Source organism: Alexandromys fortis, unplaced genomic scaffold, assembly GCF_014885135.2.
Source record: "Alexandromys fortis isolate MF-2015 unplaced genomic scaffold, M_Fortis_MF-2015_v1.1 scaffold_40, whole genome shotgun sequence".
Taxonomy (NCBI): Eukaryota; Metazoa; Chordata; class Mammalia; order Rodentia; family Cricetidae; genus Alexandromys; species Alexandromys fortis.
Genome location: NW_026067966.1, coordinates 9,557,130 through 9,583,035, shown reverse-complemented (window position 1 = coordinate 9,583,035; position 25,906 = coordinate 9,557,130). Strand labels below are relative to the sequence as shown.

The 25,906-nt window shown below is 43.5% G+C and overlaps 1 long non-coding RNA gene across 1 annotated transcript; it reads right to left on the bottom strand.

Annotated features, from left to right (window-relative positions):
* Positions 1 to 1,044: 1,044 nt before the first annotated feature.
* LOC126508863 (uncharacterized) lies at positions 1,045 to 10,599 on the bottom strand. The gene is made up of 3 exons (XR_007593982.1): positions 10,236 to 10,599; positions 1,980 to 2,186; positions 1,045 to 1,174 (listed from the first exon to the last, which is right to left on the bottom strand). It is a non-coding gene; the product is annotated as an uncharacterized lncRNA (long non-coding RNA).
* Positions 10,600 to 25,906: the final 15,307 nt, after the last annotated feature.

The window sequence follows — 25,906 nt, the reverse complement described above, 5'->3', positions numbered from 1 at the left end:
TCTTTGGGTCCCCATAAGATTATTAGTGCCCCCAATCAGCAGGAAGTAGTCAAGGAAACTATGCTCACATTCCCCAAAAATGGATAATAAATGTTTGTCTTTGTTTAGTGTGTTGGTTACAAGGTGTTATGGATAATGGTCAGGGAAAAAAGCTAAACAAAGGAGATTGGATTCAGGGTCTTGTTTTGAAAAGAAAAAAAGGGGAACTACTTTTGTATACTGTAAAGATTTGTCACTCATATTGGTTTAATAAAAATGCTGATTGGCCAGTAACCAGGCAGGAAGTATAGACAGGGCAACTGGACTAAGAGAAATCTGAGAAGAGAAAAAGAAAAGAGAGTCACCAGCCAGATGCAGAGGAAGCAAGATGAGAACGCCTTACTGAGAAAAGGTACCAAAACACATGGCTAAACATAGACAATAATTGTGGATTAATTTAAGTTATAAGAGCTAGTTAATAATAAGCCTGAGCTAACAGGTCAAACAGTTTATAATTTATATATAAGCCTCTGTGTGTTTCTTTGGGACTGAATGGATGTGGGAGCTGGTGGGACAGAAACTTCCATCTATGTATTATAAGTTAAGAAAACCTCTTTTTTCCTAACTTACCTTTAACATTTATGAAAACTTCTAGAAGGGTAGATGGAAGTTGCAACATTTGCTTCTTTGACCGAAATCATCACTATACAAAGACTAATAGTGATTCTAACTTGCCCTTCCTCATGAAATTTCATACATGGTGATTTATGCCAGTCAAGAGAAAACATAGAGCCTGCAACATGGCTCACTGCATAAAAGCACTTACCAACCAGCCTGATGGCCTGAGTTCAAACTTGAACCCACATAGTGAAAGGAGAGAACAAACTCCCACAAGTTGCCTCCTAACATCCACACATGCCCGAGTGCATATGTGTGCACAAATACACACACATACATACACACACACACACCATATAAATGAACATACACACTAAATAAATTATGATACAAAATTTGCAGAAAATTTTGGGATTTTTTATTTATTTGTTTGGTTGGTTAGTTTTGGTTTTTTGAGACAGGGTTTCTCTGTGTAGCTTTGGTGCCTGTCCTGGAACTTGCTCTGTAGAGCAGGCTGGCCTCAAAGGCACAGAGACCTGTTGATGGAGGCTGATTGTTCATTCCCAGCTGCAGAGACCTGAAATAATCACACAGAAACTGTATTAATTCCAATACTGTGTGGTCTATTAGCTAATGCTTCTTACTGGTTAGCTCTTATATCTTAAATTGACCCATTTCTATTAATCTATGTATTGTCACATGATTGTGGCCTACCAGTAAGGTTATGTCCAGTGACTGTCTCCTGCATCAGCTACATGGCATCTCTTTGACTCTCTGCCTACTCTCTCTTTCTCTCTGCATCTTTGTTTGGATTTCTGGACTGGCTTTACTCTGTTAAACCATTGGTCAAAAGCAGTTTCTTTATTAACCAATGGCAATAAAACACATTTACAACATACAGAGGGGAATCCCACATCACCTTCCCATTTCTGTCTAAATAAAAAGGAAGGTTTTAACTTTAGCATAACAAGATTACATATACAAAACAGGCATCAAGCAAGAATTACAGCTACAATATTTATATCTATGTTACCTTTTATCATAACTAAGAAAACTATAATTATACCTATCTATTCTTCAACACCATCAAAGACTCCAGAAGAATATAATATTACCTAAGTTAACAGGAAGTGCATTGTGAGCAACTTCCAAAACTCTAGAATTGACAGAGAAATCTCACTGCCTGGTCAGTCACTCAATGTTCTTCTATAACATTGGGGTACCCATCTTCAGCCTACAGGCCCATAGTATCTGGCAGACTTTTCCAAACAGCAGGAAATTTCAAAGACAATTGTGCCTACACTGGTAGTTTGTCAGTCACTTTCTTCTGTGTCCTGCAGAATGTCTAGCAGACTCACATGAATCCTGAAGGACTGTCTCACCTTTAGGCAAGTTCAGCAGTCATTTTTATGTGGGTCCTGCATGTCCAGTTCAAAAAGCATGACATCAAGCAGTCTAGGCAAGAGAAGTTTCTTGCTGAAAAGGCAAGCAAAGTCCATAAAGAGCCTCCTTTATACCCATCTTCTACTTGAAGTAGATCGGTGCTGCCAGAAGTAGATGTGTCTCACTGTCATGAAAAGTCTCAAGTCCTTAAAACATTTTAAATGCCATATTCTGTTAGTATTTTAAAGGTTTGAAAAATAACTATACATCTGAAATATATCTCTGTATGTCTAGAAAACCTAATTAACATGACTACAAGTTTCACTGTTATAGATGACTGTCTAAATGAGTTGCACAAACCAAGATACCTTAATAAAAAGCAGAAATATACATATAACAAAACTGACCTTAAATTCATATCAATAAACCAAGATCCATACCAATGCAAAGTATTCATCTCTATAGCATACCCCCCCTTAAATGCAAACAAACATTTATAAACAATATTTGGGAATTTCAGCATAGTTGTCTCCAAACTGCTTCCTGCTTTTAGTTGGGCAAAGCATTTTCTTTTTTGGGGTTTTATGGAGACCTTTTTGGGGAGGGGGGTCTTGGTCCATCAAACCACATTAGTCTGGAATGATTCCATCAGTTCTCATCCTCTGTGGAAACAAAATCAGAACCTCTTTTCCAAAGCAACATATCCTTAGACCCAAATTTTGAAGTCAAGATACCTTTAAAATGTATGTGTTGATTTAGCTTTAGCCGCCCATACAATGAAATATATCTACCTACTTAGCTCATTCACAGTCAAAAAACTTCAGAGAAAACACAACAATATAATAATCCAGACTCTCTGTATATATCCCATCTTTATGTGGCTTATTTTTCTTACTCTATTACTTTTTCTACAAGTTTAATATTTATTTAGTTATCTTTACTACTTTAATTTATGGCTATACTCTTTTATATTATAACTATGTTCTTTTTCCTCTCTCTCTCTCTCTCTCTCTCTCTCTCTCTCTCTTTCTCAAGGTTATATTCATTTATCGAACATTGTGGCCCATTTAGAGGTCTTTTCCATCTGAACTTATCTTTATTGCATATCTGTAATAATTTTCTCACCAGGACTGCTTCTTAAAATGTTAAGTGGTATGGCTAGGACTATGGCTGTTTTGCCTTCTGGCTCTGCCCAGTCCAACATGGCACATGCATGTTCATCACCGTCCTCGTCACCTCAAATCTAGTAACCAGTTGGCCCACGCTGCCCCCAAAAAACTTGGAGTATGCTGCCCGTAATCTCCATTCAAGTCTTGGCCTCCAGAAAGAGCCAGAGTTTATGATGCCTGAACCAGGAAGCCACCCTTTCTTATGCTGAGTCATTTCTTAAAGGAACCCTGGCACCCCTGCTAGCCACCAGCTAACAGAGCCTACCTGAAAAAAAATGTGGCTACCAAGAAACTGTGCTAAACACCTGTTTTTATGGGTCTGGAAGCCCTCTTTTTTTATTAAGTTTATTTTAGGTCTTATATGGATCCATGCCCCCCGATAGTAGGTGCCATTCTAAACACGGAGACTTCTCATTTGTTTCCAGCCTCCCAGACCCAAAATAATTACACAGAAACTATATTAATTGCAATACTGTTTGTCCAATAGCTTAAGCATATTTCTAGCTAGCTTTTACATCTTAAATAAACCCATTTTTATTAATCTGTGTATTGCCACATGGCTGTGGCCTACTGGTAAGATTCAGTCTCCTGCAATGGCTACACATCTCTTTGACTCTGCCTACTTTCTCTATATATCTCTGTTCAGATTTCCTGTTTGGCTTTACTCTGCTAAACCATTGGCCGAAAGTAGCTTCTTTACTAACCAACGGCAATAAAACATATTTACAGCATACAGAGAGGAATCCCACATCAGAAATCTGCCTGCCTCTGCCTCCCAAGTGCTGGGATTAAAGATGTACACCACCACCACCTGGCAAAAAAAATATTTTAAGACTATGAAAAGGGCCTTTTAAAACTGGATTTCTTAGTGTCTTCACAACTACAGGACTTAGAGGGAAGGCTGGGAGCCATTACGTGCACTCCCCATCTGTCTAGCTGAATGAGATTGCTTGGCTAGAACTTCATGGAAAATGGCTGTTTGGAAAGTAGAGCTCCCTGGGGCCTTACAATCAACTTTCTTCATCTTTTTAAACCTATCTATTGGGAAATCACTGTAAAACATATTTCACGGAAAGGATAATCAGATCCAGTCAATACCACATGGAAAGATATAATAGCCTAAAATAAATTATTCATTTCCCTGCCTCTTAAGGAGTGTGCTGGAAGCAGCTTCGACGGTCGTTTCTGACTGAGAACCTTGGTTCTTCGCTGTGCTGTGGGTGCAGGATTTCCGCCCGTCTTCAGTGTGTCTCTGCCACCCCTGCAGAGTGGTGGTTGCTCCGCTTGCCCTGCCCTCCCCTGTCTCTGTTTTCTGATTTTGGTTTTGCTCATGAGACTTCCTCAAGCAACTTCCTTCCCCTTCTCATTGCTGTGGAAATAGTAACTAGGATACCAAACTCATTAGAATTTTTAGGAAAATGAGGTTAAGTGGAACCCTAATAAAGGGCTCTCTCATGAGTAAAGTATATGAGGCTTAAGACAAAGGCAGAATGACACCACGCATGTGGCTGCAGGCTCCATCTGGGCTCTGTGGCTGTCTGGCAACTACTTGGCTACTTCAGGGCTATTTTTATTCCTTTTCTATTTTTGTTCTGAATAGGTTAGTGTGAGATAGTTGTACTTTGGCAAGATGAAATATGGCTATATGTTTTAAAAAGCACCATATCTAAAGACGAGATAAAAGAGGTATCCTTGGCCCTAGGACCAAACCACTCACCAAAGCCAACTGCCCCTTCCAACACACATGTAACTCGATATAAAGCCAAGGCTGTGACCTATACAGTTCAGTAGTCTAGAACTTCCTTAGCATGTCTAAGACCTTAGATTCAGTCCCTATCCCTAGGCAAACAAAGGGGTGTAAATGCTCGGTAGTAGGCAGATAACCAAAGTGTAGATCTTCTATAAAATGAAGTAGTATTCATCTACACACCATGTATTATACACACATACTTACATAGAGGGAGGGGGCTAGAAATTGATCACTGTCATAGTGGGTAGTTGGAGACTGGAGTATTGAAGGAAAATGCCTCCTTTGGTTCCTCGGGAAAAACAGTCTGTGGTACATCTCATAAGGCCTCCTAGAAGGTCCCAACAGGATCTACGCTTCACCCTGTGGTGATTATACTAGTGAGTGTAACTGTGACACACGTGTGAGGATCTGCTAGATTGTGTTAACTGATTTGGGGAAGAGCCACCCGAAGTGTGACTAGCACTGTACCATGGGCTGGGTCTTGGAGGTCTGAAAGGGAGAGAGTGAGCTGAACACCAGCACACACCTCTCTCAGCTTCCTGAATACAGATGCAGTGTGACTTGTGGTGCATAGCATCCGCTTCCGTGCCTTCCTGCCATGATGCAATGTCTTCACCTGTCTTCACGTAAGTAAGTCTTTCCTCTATCACAGTAAAGACAGAAGGAAGCAAGGCGCACTCAGTAATGGCCTCTGTGTTATCTTTCTCTCTTCCTCCAGTATCATCCTCCTAGTCCCTGGTCCTGTACCCCGCACCCCAGTATCCTATGCACAAGCCTTTACATTCGGTTTTGCTCTGGAGAACAACAGAGTTAAAAGACTGTCAAGCAAGGGAACGGGGTGTAGAGTAGCATCATCCGTTGAGACCACGGGGCAAGATCCACGGCGTCAGCGAGACACGGAGCAGCTACTCAACTCTGGACATCTCGATTCTTGTAAAAGACAAAATACAGTTGTTTAAGTTGTTCTACATTGGGGCTTTTGCGGCCTGGAGCCCAGTGTTTTTAAAATGGTACATAGATCAATCAAAGTCCTTGTTGGGAATGTTCTATTCAGGAGTGAAGACCGTAGACCAGCCTCTCTAGATGTGAATCTCACGGCTAAGAGTCACACAGCTTCTGTTTCCAGCCTGCGGGAATATTGACATGAGAGAAACAGAACAAAAGAGAAAGCCCATGGCTCCCATTTTTCTTTTGACTTAAGCTATTTCACACTTGCAGATAAGAATACTGTCTAGGTAGGAACCATGCTTGGCTTGAGGTGGCTTTCTATTAAAATGACAGTGCCTGTGGGTGAGTATTTGCATCCAAGCATCTAAAAACCCTCTGAATGTCTACACTAAATGGTTGTGAGAAAATTCAGAGCAGATGAGGGGGAGAAAGCCACGGGTGTCTCTCCTGCATTATACCTTCCTCCATTTTAAGAGACTAAAAAGTTGCAGGAATTCTGAAGCAGTAAGTGTGTGCTGTCTAAGGTCATTTGTGATGACATAGAAGCGGTGTAAACAAGGATCCATTACAAACTTGACAAGCACTATTGGAAAACCACCCAACCAACCTCAGATAGACTCCCAAAGATCACACTGCATAAGCCAACAGCAATGTGCCGAGAAGAGACTGGAATGTAGGAGGCTGGACCCAGTTGCTGTGGCCATGGCCCCGCTCACAGAGAAGTTCCTCCAAAATCCAACCCAAATAAACCTACAACCAAAGCTTAAAGAATATCCCCTGAACCGTTGTGCTCTGAAATAGGCGTATTTTGTTTTGCCCCCCATCCCTCTTAGAACTTTAGACAGATAGGACACTCTGGAGCTTTCCCAGGTGAGTGAGTCCTATAGCAGGCATCTTGCTGGACTAAACTCAGCACACAGGCCTAAGAGACGGAGCCAGGAGCAGAAGGGAGAGGGCTACGGAAAACAGACAGGATGCAGGCTCAACAACGGTACACTCAGTATATGATGCCGTCAAAGCACACAATGATAGCATGCTCAGGATAGATATGACACCTGGAGCAGAGTGCATTCAGTTGAAGAAACAGCAGGTGACAGTTCTGAGCAATGCCACTGGGATGTCAAATGACATCTGCAGGTGAGGGCAGAATCCAAGGAAAAGGCAAAGAAGATCCGGAGAGCTGGTAGGCAGGGTCTGCTGTGGTAGGTCTATCTGAAATCTGGCCAGGGGTACTGAGGCAAAAATTCAGTTGCGTGTTGTAAAAATCTGTTACACTTATCACATACTGTGTACTTTAATTCCGTATTGCATTTAATTCTCCCCAAAATCCCTGCTAGGAGGAGGAAAATTTCTCTTTTTTTCTGAAGTAAAGAAACAAAGCAGACAAAGAGATAGATGACTAAGAGCTACCTAGCTCGTGTAGCACTCACTTAACTCTGGTTGCCACAATAGAACTCCACAAGCTAGAGGCTTGTATCCTGATATTCCTAGAGGCTGCAAGGATGTGAGTCAGAGCAAAGTGCTGGCAGCCTTAGTGCTGGAGAGGCCCCTCTCCTGCCTCACAGAAAATCATGGTCTTGATGTGTCCTCAGATGGCCTCTTCACTGTGCGCTCACAGAAAGTCACTCCTGTCCTCTTCCTTTTCCTGGGGCCCTGTCCTGATGACCTCAGTTCACTGTGATTACCTCCCTCCAAAGCCCTATTGACAAACACAGTCCTACTGGGGGGGGGGCGGGAGCTTCATGAGTGTAAAGAGGAAACAACTCAGATGAAGAGGCAAGCACATTGCGGTGTGACTTAACATTTGCTTTTAGTGTTTTATTACACTATGCCTTTTATTGAGGGCCGTTTAACTTATGACTAAGTTTGAGGGCGCTTTTTTTTTGTTTGTACATGTGTGTGCCCATGTGGGGGGTCAGAATTTGACATCAGCCTTCTTCCTCGGTCACTCTCCACTTAATTCTCTGGAGGGTGATGTCTTACTGAACCCACAGTTCACTGATTCAGCCAGCCTATCCAGCTTACACTGGGGTTTCCTCGGCTCTCCATAGTATGGGCATTGCAAGTTGATTACGGCTTTTATGTGGGTTCTGGGGGTCCAAATTTGGGTCATTATGTTTATACTGCAAGAGCGTTATCCTCTTGTCCATCTCCCCAACCCTCAGGGAGTTTTTAATACATATGTCATCCACCTGGTCTATTCTATGAAGCATGTATCATCCACCTGGCCCATTCTATGAAGCATGTATCATCCACCTGGCCCATTCTATGAAGCATGTATCATCCACCTGGCCCATTCTATGAAGCGTGTGGCACAGTGTAGGACTTTAATCATTGCCCTCCACCGGATCACCTCACAGTGGGGGAGGGGTTGCCACTGGCAGATTTTACAGCAGCCAGAACCAGAGACATGAGGCCCACACCCAACAAGACTTAATCTCAAGCTCCCTCCACCACCTAGAGTGCGGGGCTTCCGCCTGAACCAATCCCATGTTCCACTCTCTGGTTCTAGAGCCCGAAAGACTGGCCCATGCAGCTGTGTTCCCCAGGACATTTTTCTATTCCCTCTCTGTCTCAGCTAGGTTTTCTGCTGCTGTGATAAAACACTATGACCAAAAGTCAACCTGGGGATGCCAGGGCTTATTTCAGCTCACAACTCTCTCAGCTCCATCACTGAGGGAACTCAAGGCAGCAACCTTGAAGGAACACCACATACTGGCTAACTCCTCACGGCTTGCTCAGGCTGCTTTCTTATACAACTCAGGATCATCTGCCCAGGGAGGGTTGGTACACCCACAATGGGCTGGGCACCCACATCAATCATGAATCAAGTAGGCGCCCTGCTTCCTGTCTTACAGGCAATCTGATCAGGACATTTTCTCAACTGAGACTCCTCTCCCCAGATAACTCTAGTTTGTGTCAAGAGGACAAAGACAACAACAAAAACTGAAAAGCAAAACAAGATGAAAGAGAAAAGCAACTCAGGCCACTCTCCGAGGCAGTATCTGAGCAGGGCTTCGTGACTCCAGCTCCCTGCAGAAACACTCGGTGGCTTGCTGCCAGGTGTCCCTAGGGTCTCCGCCTCTCTGGTAAAAATATCCTCCCTTCCACGTGAGAAGCAGTCTTCCTGCTCTTGCTGTCTTTGGAGTAGGCCATCCCTACTCTAACAAAGCCACACCTTCCAATAGTGCTACTCTATGAGTTTTGGGGGGCCATTTAGCTTCTAAGCTCTCCCATCTCCTGAACACCAGTTTCCTACCTGAAATGCCGTCTGCTTCAGATACTCACTCTCCTTTCTCTTTCCTAGTCATTCTTTTCTGCTATGCTGACCTACTCCGTTATGACTGACTTAGGAGCTGAAGCAATTGGAAGCCTGCTGTAGAGCCCCTGGCAGAGGCTAAAAGCTGGAGAATTTAGACACAGCTTTCCCCAAAGGATTATCAGGAGCTGCATTGACCCTTGCGTTCCACAGGGTGGCATCTTGATTTTCCACATCCTTAGCAAATCCAGCCTGTCCTGATGCATTCAGTGTGAATGACTGGCCTCTGTCCCAAGCGGAGTTTTGAAAGCTGCCAAGCCTGGAGACACCTTCATCATGTTTCCCTAGCTATTATTACAACAGTAAGGTACTGAGCGGATTTCTCCAACTACTGTGTTTTCTCTTCTTTGTTTTGTGGCTCTTTCTTTCTTTATTATTTTTGTTCGTTTGTTTTCATTTATTTGTTTTTGAGACAGGGTCTTATACTGTACAGGCTTGCCTCAAACTCATTGTAAAGCAGAGAACAACCACAAACTTCTGATTCTTCTATCTCTGGAGTGGGATCATAGGTTTATGACAGACAGTCTGGGGCTTCAGGCAAGCCAGGCAAGCACTCTACCAATTGAGCTACACTGCCATTAAGGTTTCTATTGTTGTGAAGAGACGCCATGACCACCACAACTCTTTTAAGGAAAAACATTTAATTGGGGTGACTCGCTTACAGTTTCAGAAACTCAGTCCATTATCATCATCGCAGGGAACATGGTAGACATGATGCTGGCTACATGTTGACCAGAAAGCAGAAGGAAGTGGACTGTGACACGGAGGGAAACTTAATCACAGGAAACCTCAACGCCTGCCTGCACAGAAACACACCTCCTCAAATAGGGCCACGCCTACTCCAACAGTCACACCTCCTGATAGTGTCACTCCCTGTGAGCTTATGGGGCCAATTACACGGAAGCTACCACAGTGGTCCTCCATGTATGTCTTCTCAAAATCTCCCTTGCCTGTATAAACTATCTGGGGAAAGAAGGATATACTCTGGAGGAGTTTCCAGCAGTTTGTAGGTATGGACTAACCTTTGGGAGAGGAGAAGAGAGGCAAGGAAACAAAAACTGAGACTTACCTGGGGGTTAAAATGCCTGTTGAGTTCCAGTGGCCACACATTCTGACTATGTGTGACGTCCATGCTGAGTGAGTTTCCAAGCCTCCTGCATCAGTACCTCCACCTCTAGTTTGGCTGTACAGCTAAGTCTTGCCTTTGCAGCAGACGGCAGGCTGCATGGGCAGGCTCGCAGCCCTGTGTGCTCAGGACTTCTCCAGCACCACAACAGGTAGGAGTCAAGTATTTTTTTTTCCCCTCAGCCCAGCAAGGAGCTGTTTGCCTGCCCAGCTCAGAGAAATGGGGGTGCTGTTTTCAGGTGGTGAAAGGGAACCCGATAGTTCCCAACTCTCCAGTCCTGTGAATAAATCACTTCAGAGAACCACCGTGAGATGACCTGGCAGCTAAGTGGGGGGAAGTAACCCCTAAAAAGAAAAAGAAAGAATCCTGTTAGTCACGGAGCTTTTCATGAGAGCCACGGAGCCGGCTCTTGCTGTCTGTGAGAATAATAAAACCACAGCCCTGTACTGTATCAGCTTCTCAAACAAAAGCGACTTCTCAGACTGAAACAGCCTGGGATTTCTGAACTGGATTTAGTTTTCACTGGGGAAATAATTCAAAAAGGGAGCCAGAGCCTCTGAAGAAAGTCAAAGAAGCAAAGAAGCTCACTATTCAAATAAGAGAACCCAGGCTGCCAGGCAACTCCTCTCTGCCAGCTTTCCTTGCCCAGTGAGCACACAGCAGTCTCTGCGACCTGGAATTTTCCCACGGTGAGCCAGCAACAGCAGAGATCCTGGAGAATGCCAGTGCTGACTTTTAGATATCGGAAAGTAGGGTACAAAGGAAAAAGTGAAAGTGAGAGGCTGGAGAGATGGCTCTGTGGCCCGAGAGCACTCGTTTCTCTTGTAGAGGACCTGGGTTCAATTCCAGGACCCATGTAGCTCCCAACTATCCGTAACCCCAGTTCTGCGGAATCCAACAGACATGCAAGTGGTGCACATACATATGTACAAAACACTGACACTTAAAGTAAAATAAATCAATCTCTATAAGAATACATGGAAGAAAGGTTTCACCCCAAACTTAAAAGCAACACCATAACATTTTCAAGGGATGAACAACAGGCCCCAAAGCACACTGACTACGAGAGAGAGATGTTAAGAACAAAGAAACACTAATTGGAAAATTGTTTAAAGGGGGAAGAAGCCTCAGAAAGAAAGCAGTACTACCATACAAGGAAAAACATGGTTTATCCAAATGAAAAAGTAGATGTGGAGTTGGCTGTCATGCTCACAGATAAGATGGCTGTCATGCTGCCTGCCTTGATACCAACCAGCACCCAAGGACTTAGGCAAGAGGGCTCTGAGTTCCAGTCAGTCTGGGCTACACAGCAAGACTCCATCTCAAAGGGCCTAAAACAAAATCAAAAGCATTGCCAAGCCTGATTCATGTCTCCTAAGCAGCAGGCTGTATGAGGCAGAGTGCTCCCTTAGCCCCCGGCCCCGTCCTAGTCAGTATTCTAGTGTGCAGTTGCTGTGAAGAGACACCATAACCACAGCAAGAGAAACGCATTTCATTGGAACTTGCTTACCGTTTCAGAGGTTTAGACTGTTATCAGCATGGCTAGGAGCATGGTACCACTTAGGCAGACCTGGTGCTGGAGAAGGAGCTGAGTGTTCTACATCCAGATCCACAGTATCAGGAAGAAGGAACCACTGGGTCTGGTTTGGGCTTTTTGAAACCTCAAAGTCCAGCTCCAGTGACACACTTCCTCCAACAAGGCCACACCTCCTAATCCTTCTCAAGTAGTGCCACGCCCTGCTGACTAAGCCTTCAACTCTATGAGCCTATGGAGCTGTTCTAATCGAAACCAGCACACCATTCCCCATGCAGCTTGTGACTTTTGGTATTCTCTTTCTCCAAAGGCAGCGTGGACACTCAGACTTTGCCCAGGAAAGAGTGCTCCTCTAAATTATCACACCACTTCCCAGAAGCGCTTCCTGCCTTAGTCCCAGTGAGAGTGAGCGATGCTCTAACAAAGGACTCCTGATAAAACCTCAGTTGTGCAGAGATTTGTCCGCTTCAAGCCAGGTACTAATGCCATGGATCTGACCACCTTTACAGTGGCCATTTACATTCTATGGGTTGGATAACATCGTTTTTGAAATGCTGACTTCCAAAGTTAAGGATCTTAACTTTCAAATAAAATACCCATGTATCTAAAAACACTTTTGATCTTACTTCCAAATTTTGTTCTTATCTTTGTGTCTTATTTTGTGTATCAATAATGACATAAAAAGGTTTATCTTAATACCCAACCCATCTTTCTAAATCACCGATTGATCTGGCCACACTTTTGTTCGTGCTGCAGGTAACTGGGGAAATGTTTTACCCAGACCCACCTCTGGTGGATCCTAGAGAGACCACTGCAGTAATGCCCACAACTGACATAAGGCACAGGGCATGTGACCTTGCTCCTCTTCCTACCAGTAGGTGAAGTGGCCTCCCCTCTGTTTTCGTCTGGGGTGGGCTTTGTGTTTCTTTGGATAGTAGACTGGCAGACTTGGAGTGACAGCTAGGCTTAGGCCTCAGGGAGCTTTGGGAGTTCTATTTTCTGTTCTTGGAGACACCCGGCTCTGTGTAAGGAAAGCCAGACTATTCTACCAGAGTCTTACAGCCAGCAGCAACTCGTTGGCTGACATCAGGAGAATGGGAGATGGTCGCCCGAGACCCTGCATTGCAGTCGAGGACAGTCGGCACCTGGAGAGATAGATGCTGGTCTTTCCGTTCCGTCCTGCTTGTCGTGGCTGTTCGTAGTTATCCAGTGACTGCGTCTGGAATTAGCTAAAACCCAAATGGCTGGCCAGACTTGAAAGGTATCTTTCTCCTTAATTAAATCATTTGAAGTAGGAAGACTGCCTCCTAATCCAGATCTTTGAGCTGGGAAGATCCACCTTCAACTCGGATCCTTTCAGGTGGGAAAATCCACCCTTAATCTGGGCCACAGCTTCTGCTGGCAGCGTTTGTGGAGGGTATGGAAGAAGAAGGCTGGTCGCCCTCACCTTGCTGGAAAGTCCGTTCCTTCTCAAGCCTTAGTGCCTATAGCTGAGACAGACAACTACATGCCATGAGGAATCTCCTTCAGCCAATGGCCTTTGAGAGGCTGGACCAGGTTGGGCGGGGCCTTGGGTACCAAAAAATGCACCCCCTTCCCTTCCTCCGCCCCGCCCTCCTTCCTCCTCCTCCTTCTTCCTCTCTCTCTCTCTCTCTCTCTCTCTCTCTCTCTCTCTCCCCCTCCCTCTCTCTCTCTCTCTCTCTCTCTCTCTCTCTCTCTCTCTCTCTCTCTCTCTCTCTCTCTCCTGGATGTTAGATTCGGTTCCTGTTCCCCCTTTGTGCAGAGGACTGTGATTTGTGAGTTCCCTTTTAATTAAAAAAAAAATTATTACTTAATTTTGAGTTAGTGTGAAATTAGTTAACCGACATCACCGCTTCCCGCTCGGTCCCTCCGCATCAGAAGCAAGCTGCTGCAACCTCTCCAGCCGCGGGGGGATTTTCCCACAGCGATCCCTGCAGCGTCACCCGTTAGTGGCTCGCCAGGCTTTGGGTTTCTTTTTTATTCTGGTCACCTAAAAACTCTCCGTGTACCCCATGACACCTGAAAGTAACTTTAGAAGATGAGGTCCCCTCTCCCAACAAAGTTTGTTCTCAGGGTTAGGGACATCAATTAGGGGTTGATGATAACTGGTATAAGGTTGGGTCTTGGGGTGGAAATTATGAAGACTCAGGGATCTCTTTGGGGGAAAAAAGGGAAATTGGATGGGATAATAGAGCTTACACTAATAGTAATAATGAGTAATAGAATAATACTTGTGAGCTATTGTTTATAGACAATTTATATTGGTTTAGGTTCTTCTATATTGATACAAATTCAATTTATATTTGTTATATTGAATATGCTCCTATTTCTGTTTACAATAGTTGTACACCTATGCAAAGTTATTTTGTCAGATTGTATGCATGCATGTATCTACCTCTGTTTAAGACATTTTGTATATTGATACAATTTTAGGATATATTTATCATATTACATTATACATTTCTACCTCTGATGAAGATATTTATACATTGTTTACATTTTGAGGCCATTGTCCTCATTTGTTGCACAGTTGTTTAAAAATGTTAATATTCTAATATGAAGTCTTAGTCTTTAAATTATACAAGTATTAAGTATTATAGGTCAATAGTCATCCATGTTTGTTATACTTATATTAATCAGGTTCTTTAGATACATAGAGATTGTATTCTGCATAGGTAGGTAATCTTCAATCACTTAAAAAAAAACTATAAAATAAGGCATTTAAAAATTTAGGGTTCTATTGAATTGAGACATGATTGCTCCTGGCAATTCCCAAGAGAATGTTGAGCACCAAAGACACTCCACTCGGAGGTTGTTTTCTTCTTGGCAAAACTGGCCTTTGGGCAATGAACTGCCCATGCCTTAAACACTGACAAAACACATGATGTCCAGACAGGACAAGCAGGACATAAGCAAAAACACTGTCAAAACCTTACCAAGACAGGGTAAGACAGTTTTGAAAATTTTCCTGCCTCTGAAAATGGTTTGTCAGTTACACTAGGCCTTAGCCAAAGTTGGTTGCTCCAACATTGCAAGTGATACTTTGGGTGATTGCTCGGGTAGGCAGTTGTCTCTGCCATTTGTTGCACATTTTAGAAGCTTCTTAATTGCACTTCCTGCCTACACAAGTAATATTATCTCCCTTCTCAGGCCTTAGATGGGGTTGAAGACTAAATAGCCGTAGTTACTTTCCTCTTATGACTTATACAAGCCATTTTTAATACAAGAGTTAGACTCCTTAGGATAAAATAATTATTAAAACATTTAACATATGTATTTTGCTTAATATTGTTTATGCTTTTGTAATTCTAATTTTTATACTTGGTATCTGTTCTTTTTTTTTAATGTTTTATTAAGCTTTCCAGACTGGTTTTTTTTTAACTTATTTATTTATTTATTATACTATAATCTTTCTGCGTGTATGCCTGAAGGCCAGAAGAGGGCACCAGACCTCATTTCAGATGGTTGTGAGCCACCATGTGGTTGCTGGGAATTGAACTCAGGACCTTTAGAAGAGCAGTCAGTGCTCTTAACCACTGAGCCATCTCTCCAGCCCCTTGGTATCTGTTCTTATTGTATATAGTTTTGTATTGGGTTTGGAGCTCTCTTATTTAGACAAAAGGGGGAGGTGATGGCCTTTGAGAGACTGGACCAGGTTGGGCATGGCCTTGGGTACAAAAAAGGTACACCCCTGTTCTCTCTTTCTCTCCTGCCTGGATGCTGGATTCGGTTTTTGTTCCCATTTGTGCAGAGGGCTGTGATCTGTGAGTTCCCCTTTAATAAAAAATCCCTTATGATATTTGATTCTGAGTTAGTGTGAAATTAATTTATTCATGTTCTCCTTCATTCATGGGCTGAACAATAACTGGATTTCTGGACTTTCCATTGGGAGACAATCATTGCCAGAGTAGCAGAGTCACAGTCTGCACATTCTGTGAACTATTGTAAAACATCCCCTTTACAACAATGAGGACACTAAGAGAGACGTACACAGGTATAATCTACACGGGAAGTGAAAAAAGACAAGATCTCCTGAGTAAATTGGGAGCATGGGGACCTTGAGGGAGGGTTGACGTGGGGAAGGGAGAGGCAGGGAGGGGAGCAGAGAAAAATGTAGAGCTCAATAAAAATCAATTTAAAAAGAAAAAAGAAAAAAAATCCCCTTTATAATGTGTGTGTGTGTGTGTGTGTGTGTGTGTAGATACATATATATGTTTTGTTTTTCTGGAGAACCCTCACTAATACAGATTTTTGTACTAGAAGTGGTTCTGGTACAAGGATTTTTTTTTTTTTTTTGTATCTGGAATAGGCTTTCCATTTTGCCAACTCCTACAGTTACCAAAGCCTCTTCGGTTACTGACTTCTCTCCTGGGAGCTTGGAGAGTCCTGAAGTCCATGGTATGAACTATTTTACAAACATTTACAAAGGGGCTGGAGAGATGGCTCAGTGGTTAAGAGCATTGCCTGCTCTTACAAAGGTCCTGAGTACAATTCCCAGCAACCACATGGTGGCTCACAACCATCTGTAATGGTGCCCTCTTCTGGCCTTCAGGCATACACACAGAAAGAATATTGCATACGTAAATAAATAAATATATTTTAAAAAAAGCAACAAACATTTACAAAGACATTTTGATTATCTTGATCCACCAGTTGTGAGAGGCAATGAATTTGCTGACTCTTCATACAGAACTTTTGACAGTTTGTAGAAAACTAAGAAAAATGACGATACATGTTGATTGTTCCTAGCTTCTCTGGATAAACTGACAAATGAACTCTGTGATGAGATTAACCAGCTTCTAGCATCTCCGAGTACAGTGAAGGCTAAAACTGACGGGCTCCAGATGCACAGAATCAGTCTTAGATTTCTGTGCGTGCTCTGGATAGGAGTGTTCTCTCCAGCAGCCAGAGTTCAAGTTGTGGAAAATCAGCCGAAGCCCTCATTATAAGGTTGACTGAATTACAGAGGAAATTCAAGTCCCAGTTGTGGAGGATGTCAGCAGTTAGAGTGGATTTTTAAGGGTGTAGGATAATGGCGGAAGAAGCACGAAGCTGGACCAATCTGAGTTTATGGATATGGACACACTAAGGGGAGAGCCTAGGTTTAGTATGGAAACTCGCACAGGAAAAAAAAAAATGTCAAATGCTTCTTTGAATGTGGCTGAAACGTTTGTCAAGCGATGGCCTGCTGAAAAGGAGTTGGAGATGCCAGATATCCCTTGGCTTTGCATCGATGAGGGGATTTTAAGGCTCAGGGAAACTGCAATGCTAGAATGGGTAGGCGGTGTAAAACCTAATCCTCCACCATGGGAAGGCCCAGATGATATGCCCTTCACTAATCCTGTAAGACACAAAATGGTGAGAGGGGCGCCAGCCATTTGAAGAATTTTGTTGTCTCCTCTTTCCTTGTGCCGGACCTTAGGTGTGGAGACGCTGCTGCGCAGTTGGGTGAATTGGGTGCAGTGGGTTTAATTGGGCCCCAGAGTAAGCAGGGACCGGGTGGTAGCACTGGATTGCCAAAGGTGGTTATCATAATGGGCAGTACAGGTAAAACAATGTCCATAAGGGCCTGCCCTGCCGTGGTTTAGTGTCAGCATGACTCGGTTGGACCTTATGCCTAATCAATCATGGTGCCTCCAGGCATGAAATAGACTAGAAGTTTATTGCCTTTTTCCTTTATCTATATAAGTGGAAACATTCTCAAACAAACGAAAGAAAGACCACATTGGACCATGGCAAAAGGGAGCCTCATGAACCAATTTCCAGACTTTAGCCAGCTTGCAGACCCAGTACTCTCTGAATGGAGCAGTGGCTAAGTTTCTCTGGGGAAGGACCTTGATAAAATACCTAATAGTTTTATTATGAGCCTTTCCTCAGCCCTTCCCCAAGGGGACCTTTGGCCTTTTACAAGGGTAACCAACCGCACACTGGGGGAAAGGAAATAAGCGGACTTTCCGGGACCCATTGGATCCCGGTTCTGAATGGATGCTGATTTCCAGAGACTCCCAAGAAGCATCATGGCCCTCCAGCTAAAGTAGGAGTTTATGGAGGTCAGGTGATAATGGGGTTTTGGCTGAAGTCTGACTCACAGTAGGTCCAGTAGGTCCCCCAAATTCATCCTCTGATTATTTCCCTGGTATCGTTGGGATAGATATACTTAGAACTTGCCAGAATTCTCCCATTGGTTCACTGAGCTGTGGAGTGATTGCTATTATGATTGGAAAGGCTAAATGAAAGTTTTAAATTTGCCTCTGCCAGGGAAAAGAATGAGTCAAAAACAGTATCACATCCCTGAAATAAATGAAGAAATTAGTGCCATTATCAAGGACTTGAAAGATAAAAATTTAGTTCAAAGGGATTTTGATTATCTCTCTCTTACACAAATATATCATATTGGTTTATTATATTGGTGACATTATGCTGATTAGATCAAGTGAGTAGGAGATAACAACCACTCTGGACTTGTTGATAACACCTAAGTGCCTCAAAGGTGCATCAGAATAAATCCAGCCAATATTCAAGGGCCATCAACCTCAGTGAAATTCCTAGGAGTCCAGTGGTTTGGAACATGGAGTGGTTAGGAGTTGCTCCTTCTAAGATGAAGTTATTATGCCTGGTCCCTCCATCACCAAGAAAGAAACACAATGTTTATGAGGCCTTTTTGGATTCTAGAGTGTGGTGGTTTGAATAGGAATGGCCCCATAGACCCAAGTCTTTGAATGCTTGGCCCATAGGGAGTGGCACTATTTAGAGTTGAGGCCTGTAGAACTAAGCGTGGCTTTGTTGGAGGGAATGTGCCACTGTGGAGTCAGGCTTTGAGGTCTTATAAGCTCAAGTCTGGCCAGTGTGACACAGTTGCTTCTGCTGCCTGCAGATCAAGACGTAGAGGTCTCAGCTCCTTCTCTGGCACCATGTATGCGTGCACTCCACCATGAAGATAATGAACTAAACCTCCTAAACTGCAAGTCAGCCCCAATTAAATGTTCTCCTTTGTAAAAGTTGCTGTGGTCATGGTGTCTTCACAGCAATAGAAACCCTACATCACGGAGATAGCACATTCTTCACTTGGGTGTGTTGACTTCCGGGAAAGCTGCTAACTTTGAATGGGACCTGGAGCAGGAGAAGCTCTCCAACAGGTCCAGGCTGCTGTGCAGCTGCTCTACCACTTGGACCATATGATCCAGCAGACCAGACGGTATGGCTATTTGGAGTCTTTGGCAGGCCCCTATAGGTGAACCACAGAAGAGGCCTTTGGGCTATTGGAGCAAGGCCCTGGCATCATCTGCAGACAGCTATTCTCCCTTTGACAGACAGCACTTGGCCTCCTTCTGGATTTTAGTGGAAACTGAACATTTGACAATGGACTGTCAAGCTACCAGGCGACCACCACATGCTGGGTGTTATCTGACGCACACAATCACAGGCTACAGTATGTACAGCAGCAATCCATTATCAAATAGAAGTGGTATATGTGTTCCTGGGCTCGGCAGGTCCTGAAGGCACAAGCACGTTGCATGAAGAAGGTCCCAAATGCCTATGGCTCCTACTCCAGTTGTGATGCTGCTTTCTGCCCAGCATGTATCTATAGCTTTGTGGTGGGACATGCCCTGCAGCTGGTTGAAGAGACAACTGGGGCCTGGTTTACTTGCGGTTCTGTAAGTTATTCAGGCACCACCCAGAAGTGGACAGTTGAAGTAGTACAGTTCCCTTTCTGGGACAACCCTAACGGACACAGGTGAAGGGCAGAACTTTGGGCCGCATAGAGTTATAAATTTTGTTTGGAAAGAGAAATAACCAGATGTATAATTGTTCACTGATTCTTGGACTGAAGTCAATGGATTGGCTGGGATGATCAGGCCTTAGAAATAGCATAATTAGAAAATTGGTGAGGAAGACATCTGGGGAAGAAGTATGTGGATAGATCTCTCGGGTGAAGGATGTTCAAACACTTGTGTTTCATGTAAATGTTCATCAAAAAGTGACTTCGGCTGAGGAAGAGTTCAACAAACAGCCAGATAGGACAAGTCATCCTATAAGCCATCAACCTCTTTTTGCGGCCTTCCTTGCCTTTGCCCACTGGGTCCATAAACAAAGGGGCCATGGTGACAGAGATGGGGGTCTTACATGGGCTCCACACATGGATACCACTCATCACGACTGACTGGGCTACAGATGTTGTTAAGTGCTAGGTCTGCCAACAGCAAAGACCACCTGAGTTCCAGCTATGGCACCATTTCCTGGGATGACCAACCAGTGACCTGCTGTAGGTTAGCTACTCGGGACCACTTCCTCTGTGGAAAAGATACTTTGTCCATACTGGCATAGATTCTGGTTATGGGTTGGCCTTCCCTGCATGTAATGCTTCTGCCAAAACCACCATTGTGGACTTACAGAATGCCTTATCCACCATCGGGTATTCTACCGAGTATTGCTTCTGACCAAGGAACTCCTTCACAGCCAGAGAAGTGCTACAAGTGAGCCCACATTCACGGAATTCACTGATCTTGTCAAATTCTCCACCATCCCGACAGCTGGCCTGACAAAAAGATGGAATAGCCTTTGGAAGACACATTGCTAATTAGGCCACAGTAGCCTGGAGGGCTGGTTCTCCAGGAGCAGGTTTATGCTGTGAATCAGCAGCCAGTATATGATGGCATCATTTCTCCTATAGCCCAGATCCATGGGTCCAGGTATCAAGAGGTAAAAATAGAGTGGTTCCCAGTGACTCTAGTGACCCACTAGGAAAAAATTGTTTCCTGCCCTTCTTATCTCAAATTCTGTTGACCTAGAAGTTGTGGTTCCAGACAGGGGAGTGGTTCTGCCGGAAGCCACAACAAACATTCCACTGAACTGGAAGCTCAGGCTTCCCCTGGTCATCTGGGCTTCTAATGCCCTTAAACCAACAAGCTAAGAAAGGAACAACAGTGTTGGGGGAGGAGTGGGTCACTTCTCCAGAAAAAGAGCCAATACCTGCTGAAGTGCTCTCTGGAGGTTGAGGAAATCCAGAAGAAGAGCCATGTTGTCCTGGCTGTTCCTGATGTGTTTCTATAGTGGCATTTAGGCCTCTGGGTTGGGGAGGTTATAATTCTAGGTACTGGTATCTGGCATTGTCTTTGTTGGGTGGGTGTTTTGTTCCTTGGTTTCTTTGCCCTCTGGTTCTTAGGAGAGTGTCGTGGCCGTGTGTTGCCTGGCAAGAAATTCTTCTGGGATCCTGACAGGTGTGGCCAGTGGAGTTCCAGGCATGAAGTATTTCTAGGTATGGGGAGCTGACACTTAGAAATGGGGGAAACCTTAGGAGGAGAGGCTGAGGAGCTCACAGGAGGGGCGAAAGCAAGGTGCTCCACCAGGGTCTGCTTAGTACCTTGGGAATGGAGACACAGAGTGAGGAGAGGCCACAGCAGAAGGTCAGCTCCAGAGCTGGCCATGAAAATGACAGGCTGATTAAGGTCACGTGACCACTTGCAGAAATGAGGGTTATGATATGCGTGTTTCCATCGTATGTTAAGAATGTTTGACTTGATCGGGGGAGGGGGAAGGAAATGGGAGCTGGTGGCGGGGAAGAGACAGAAATCTTTAATAAATAAATAAATATAATAAAAAATAAAATAAAATAAAAAAAGAATGTTTGGGGTGTTTTGTTTTTGTTTGTTTGGTTGGTTGGTTTGGGTTTTTGTTTGTTTGTTTGTTTGCTTGTTTTTCAAGACAGGGTTTTCTGTGTAACTTTGGAACCTGTCCCGAAACTCACTATGTAGACCAGGCTGTCTTTGAACTTCCAGATCCCCCTACCTCTGCCTCCCACATCCTGGGATTAAAGGCAAGGGTCACCACTGCCTGACTAAGAATGTATTTATAATGTAGTGTCAATTAAGAGAATATCAGTGCCGTTCTCCAGTAGATCACACAGATCTTTCCCTCCAAACCTCCTCCCCCAACTCATTGTTTTCCCCACCCATTGGTGCTGACCAGCAGGCTTCCCCTGGGAACCAACAGGCCACTCCCGCCAGGGCCGCAGGTGGGGTAACTGTAGATTGACCTCTCCCTCACTCCCCAAACTCAATCCTCCAGGCTCATCCCCAGCTCTGCAGCAGGTCTCCCTTGCTTCCCTGCCCCCATCTCCAGTGAATCACACAGATCTTCCCAACCTCACCTCCCTTCCCCCACCCATTGCTGCGTCACAACCTTCAGTCGCCGCGGGTGCGGGCACTCCCTAGAAATGGCTGGCCAGTTTGGGCTAGCCAAGACAAACAGACCAGCAAGTAGGCAGGCAAAGCAGGTAGGTGGGCTTTAGGCCTTCGACCTCCCTCGGTGCTCCAAGTTCATCCACCATTTCATCCCAGCTCTAGCAGACCACCTGCTGTGGCCTTCCCTCACCTGGTAGCCCTTTGCTAAACAGACCCAGGTGGAAGGCCCTGCTTCCCTCCTTCCTACAGACCACCTCTGCCTCTCCTCCTAAGCCCGCCCTGTTCCTAAGCGGCAGCTCCCAATACCTAACAACACACCTTACCTGTAACCCTCAGTGGCCGCATCTATCAGTATCCCAGAAGAATTTCTTACCGGGCAGCACAGACCAACCACACTGTCCTAAGAACTAGAGGGCACAGAAACCAAGGAACAAAACACCCACCCAACGAAGACATCAGCACCTAGAATATCAGCACCGGATATCAGCACCTAGAATTAAAACCTTCCCAAACCCAGCCGTCTAATGCCACGATATAAACCCATCAGGAACAGCCTGGATAACATGGCTCCACTAGAGACCAACAACCCTATCAGAGCAAGCCCCGAGTACTGCAACATAAAAGAAGCACAATAAAAAGACCTTAAAATAACCCTTATGAATATGATAGAGGTTCTTAAAGAGGTAATGAATAAATCCTTTAAAGAAATTTATAAAATCACAAACAGTGGGAGAAAAAGAATAAAACAAAGGCCCGAAAGTGGAAGTACAATCAATAAAACCCGCAAACCAAGGGCGATCTGGAAGTGAAAAATTTAGGAACTGGAACGGGAACCTCAGAGCAAGCCTCACCAACAGAACACAAGAGATGGAAAAAAGACTCTCAGACTTTAAGAACATGCTAGAAGAAATGGACAATTCAGTCAAAGAAAAAGTTGAATCTAAATATTCCAAGCACAAGATGTCCAGGAAATCTGGGACAGTATCAAAGACCAAATGTAAAAGTCATAGGAACAGAGGGAGGAAAAGAAATGCAGGTCAAAGGCATAGAAAATATTCTCAACAAAATCATAGAAGAAAATTCCCCAGATCTAAAGAAGGTGATGCCTATCAAGGTACAAGAAGCTTACAGAACATCAAATAGACTACACCAGAAAAGAAAGGCCCCTCAGCACATAATAATCAAAACTAAACATACAGAACAAAGACTATTAAAAGCTGGAAGGGAAAAATCAACGTATAAAGGCAGACCTATGAGGATAAAACCTGACTTCTCAAGGGAGACTCTAAAAGCCAGAAGACCTGAACAGGCTGTGCTTGGTGGTTCACACCTTTATTCCCAGCACTTGGGAGGCAAAGGCATACAGACCTCTGTAAGTTCAAGTCCAGCCTGGTCTACAGAGTGAGCTCCAGGACAGCCAGGACTGTTACACAAGAAACCCTGTCTCGGAAAACAAACAAAAGTACAAAATCAGAAGGACCTGAACAGATGTTTTGCAGACTCTGAGAGACTACATACACCAGCCCAGACTACTATACCCAGCAAAACTTTCTATCACAACAGAGAGAGAAAATAGACATTATGTGATAAAAACAAAACTTTAGCAATATCTATTTACAAATCCAGCCCTATAGAAGGTACAAGAAATAACTCCAACCTAAGGAAGTCAGGCACACCCAAGAAAACTTACAAAATAAATAATCCCAGACCATCAAATCAAAAGAGAGGAAAAACAGGCAGAAAAACAGACTCTTCCCACCCCCCCCCACACACACCACAACAACCAAATAACAGAAACCGACAAACACTGCTCATTGATATCTCTCAACAACAATGGGCTCAATTCTTTAATAAAGAGACACATACTGACAACACAGGATTCATGTTTCTGCCCCATTCAAGAAACACACCTTAACATCAAGGATAACTTTAAGGTAAACTCATGGAAAAAGATTTTCTAAGCAAATGGACCTGAGAAGCAAACTGATATTCTAATATCTGAGAAAATAGACTTCAAACCAAAACTAATCAGAAGAGATAGGGAAGGAGACTAAATATTCAAAGGCAAAATTCACCAAGAGGACATACAATTTCTTAGCATCTCTACACCAAAGACAAGGGCAACCAAGTTCATAGAAGAAACACTACTACAGTTTAAATCACATACTGACCCTCACTCACTGATTGTGGGAGACCGCAATACCTCACTCTTGCCATTAGACAGGTCACTCAGTCAAAACTGCACAGAGAAATCCTAGAGCTAACTGAATAACTGATGTTATAAACCAAATGGACAGAGCAGACACTTTCAGAATATTTCACCCAACCTAAAAAAAAAAATACATTCGCTCAGCACCTCATAGAACTTTCTTCAAATGGTTCACATATATGGGCCCCAAACAAGTCTCAACAGACACAAAAAGTTGAAATAAAACCCAGAGGGAATGGAGGTTCTCTAAATCAACCGGATCAAAGCTCATATGAACTCGCAGAGACTGAAGCAGAGTTTACAGGGTCTGCACAGGGCTGCACAAGGTCCTCTGCATATAAACTATGTCTTCCANTATTCTATTATTTAAAAAATTATTTATAAAATTAAAAAGAGGTATCATGGGCTGGAGAGATGGCTCAGTGGTTAAGAGCATTGCCTGCTCTTCCAAAGGTCCTGAGTTCAATTCCCGGCAACCACATGGTGGCTCACAACCATCTGGAATGAGGTCTGGTGCCCTCTTCTGGCCTGCAGACATACACACACAGACAGAATATTGTATACATAATAAATAAATAAATTTTTTTTTAAAAAAAAGAGGTATCATTTGTCATCACATTTAAGTTGAGATATAAAATAATATCCCTTAAGGGACATTGTTAACTATTATAAATGTATAACCCATCTGTAGTTGTACAAGGGATAGTTATATCATGTTAGGCAGAATTATGCCCTGGTTAAATGTATAAAGCTTTTGTAATTGTATGTGAAATATTGGATCATATTAATATTAGTTATAACCTGGTTACTGTATTCATTTGGAAATCAAGAATGGCATAAAGAGATAAGATTTTGTGTCAACTTAGCAAGGAATAGACTTGTGAGGGCTATTTTGGTTGTTAATTTGATTATATCTGTATTAAAGACAAACCCTAAAGACCGGGTACATATGTGAAAGAATTTTTTCTTAATTAAATCATTTGAAGTGGGTCTCACCTCTAACCCAGATCTTTAAGGTGGGAGATTCACTTTTAATCCAGACCTTTGAAGGTGGGACGATCCACCTTTGATCCGGGCCACAGCTTCTGCTACAGCCTATATAAAAGCATGGAAGAAGGCAGCCCTCCCTCTCTTTGCCCACTTGCTCCCCCTCTCGCTAGCAAGTCCATCCTTTGCTGGCAATAGAGCCGACTTCTTCAAGATGCCAGCATCTATTGAAGACTAGATGAGACATCCAGCCTAGTGTACTGAATAGCTACTGAATTCTGAGAACTTCCATTGGCATATAGCCATTGTTGGATTAGCCAAACCACAGCTTGCAAGCCACTCTAATAAATCCCATAGGTAGATAGATGATAGATGATAGATAGATAGATAGATAGATAGATAAGCTAGATGATAGATAGATAGATAGATAGATAGATAGATAGATGATAGATAGATGATAGATAGATGATAGATGTAGATAGAAATGATAGATAGATGATGATAGATAGATAGATGATAGATAGACAGATAGATAGAAGATAGATAGATAGATAGATAGATAGATAGATAGATAATAGATAGATAGACAGATAGATCTCCAGAGCTTGCTGACAAGACAGTATAGCTGCATTGGTAGCATCCAGGGTCAGTGGAAAACAGTCTCAAGAAGAAAAGTGAAGAA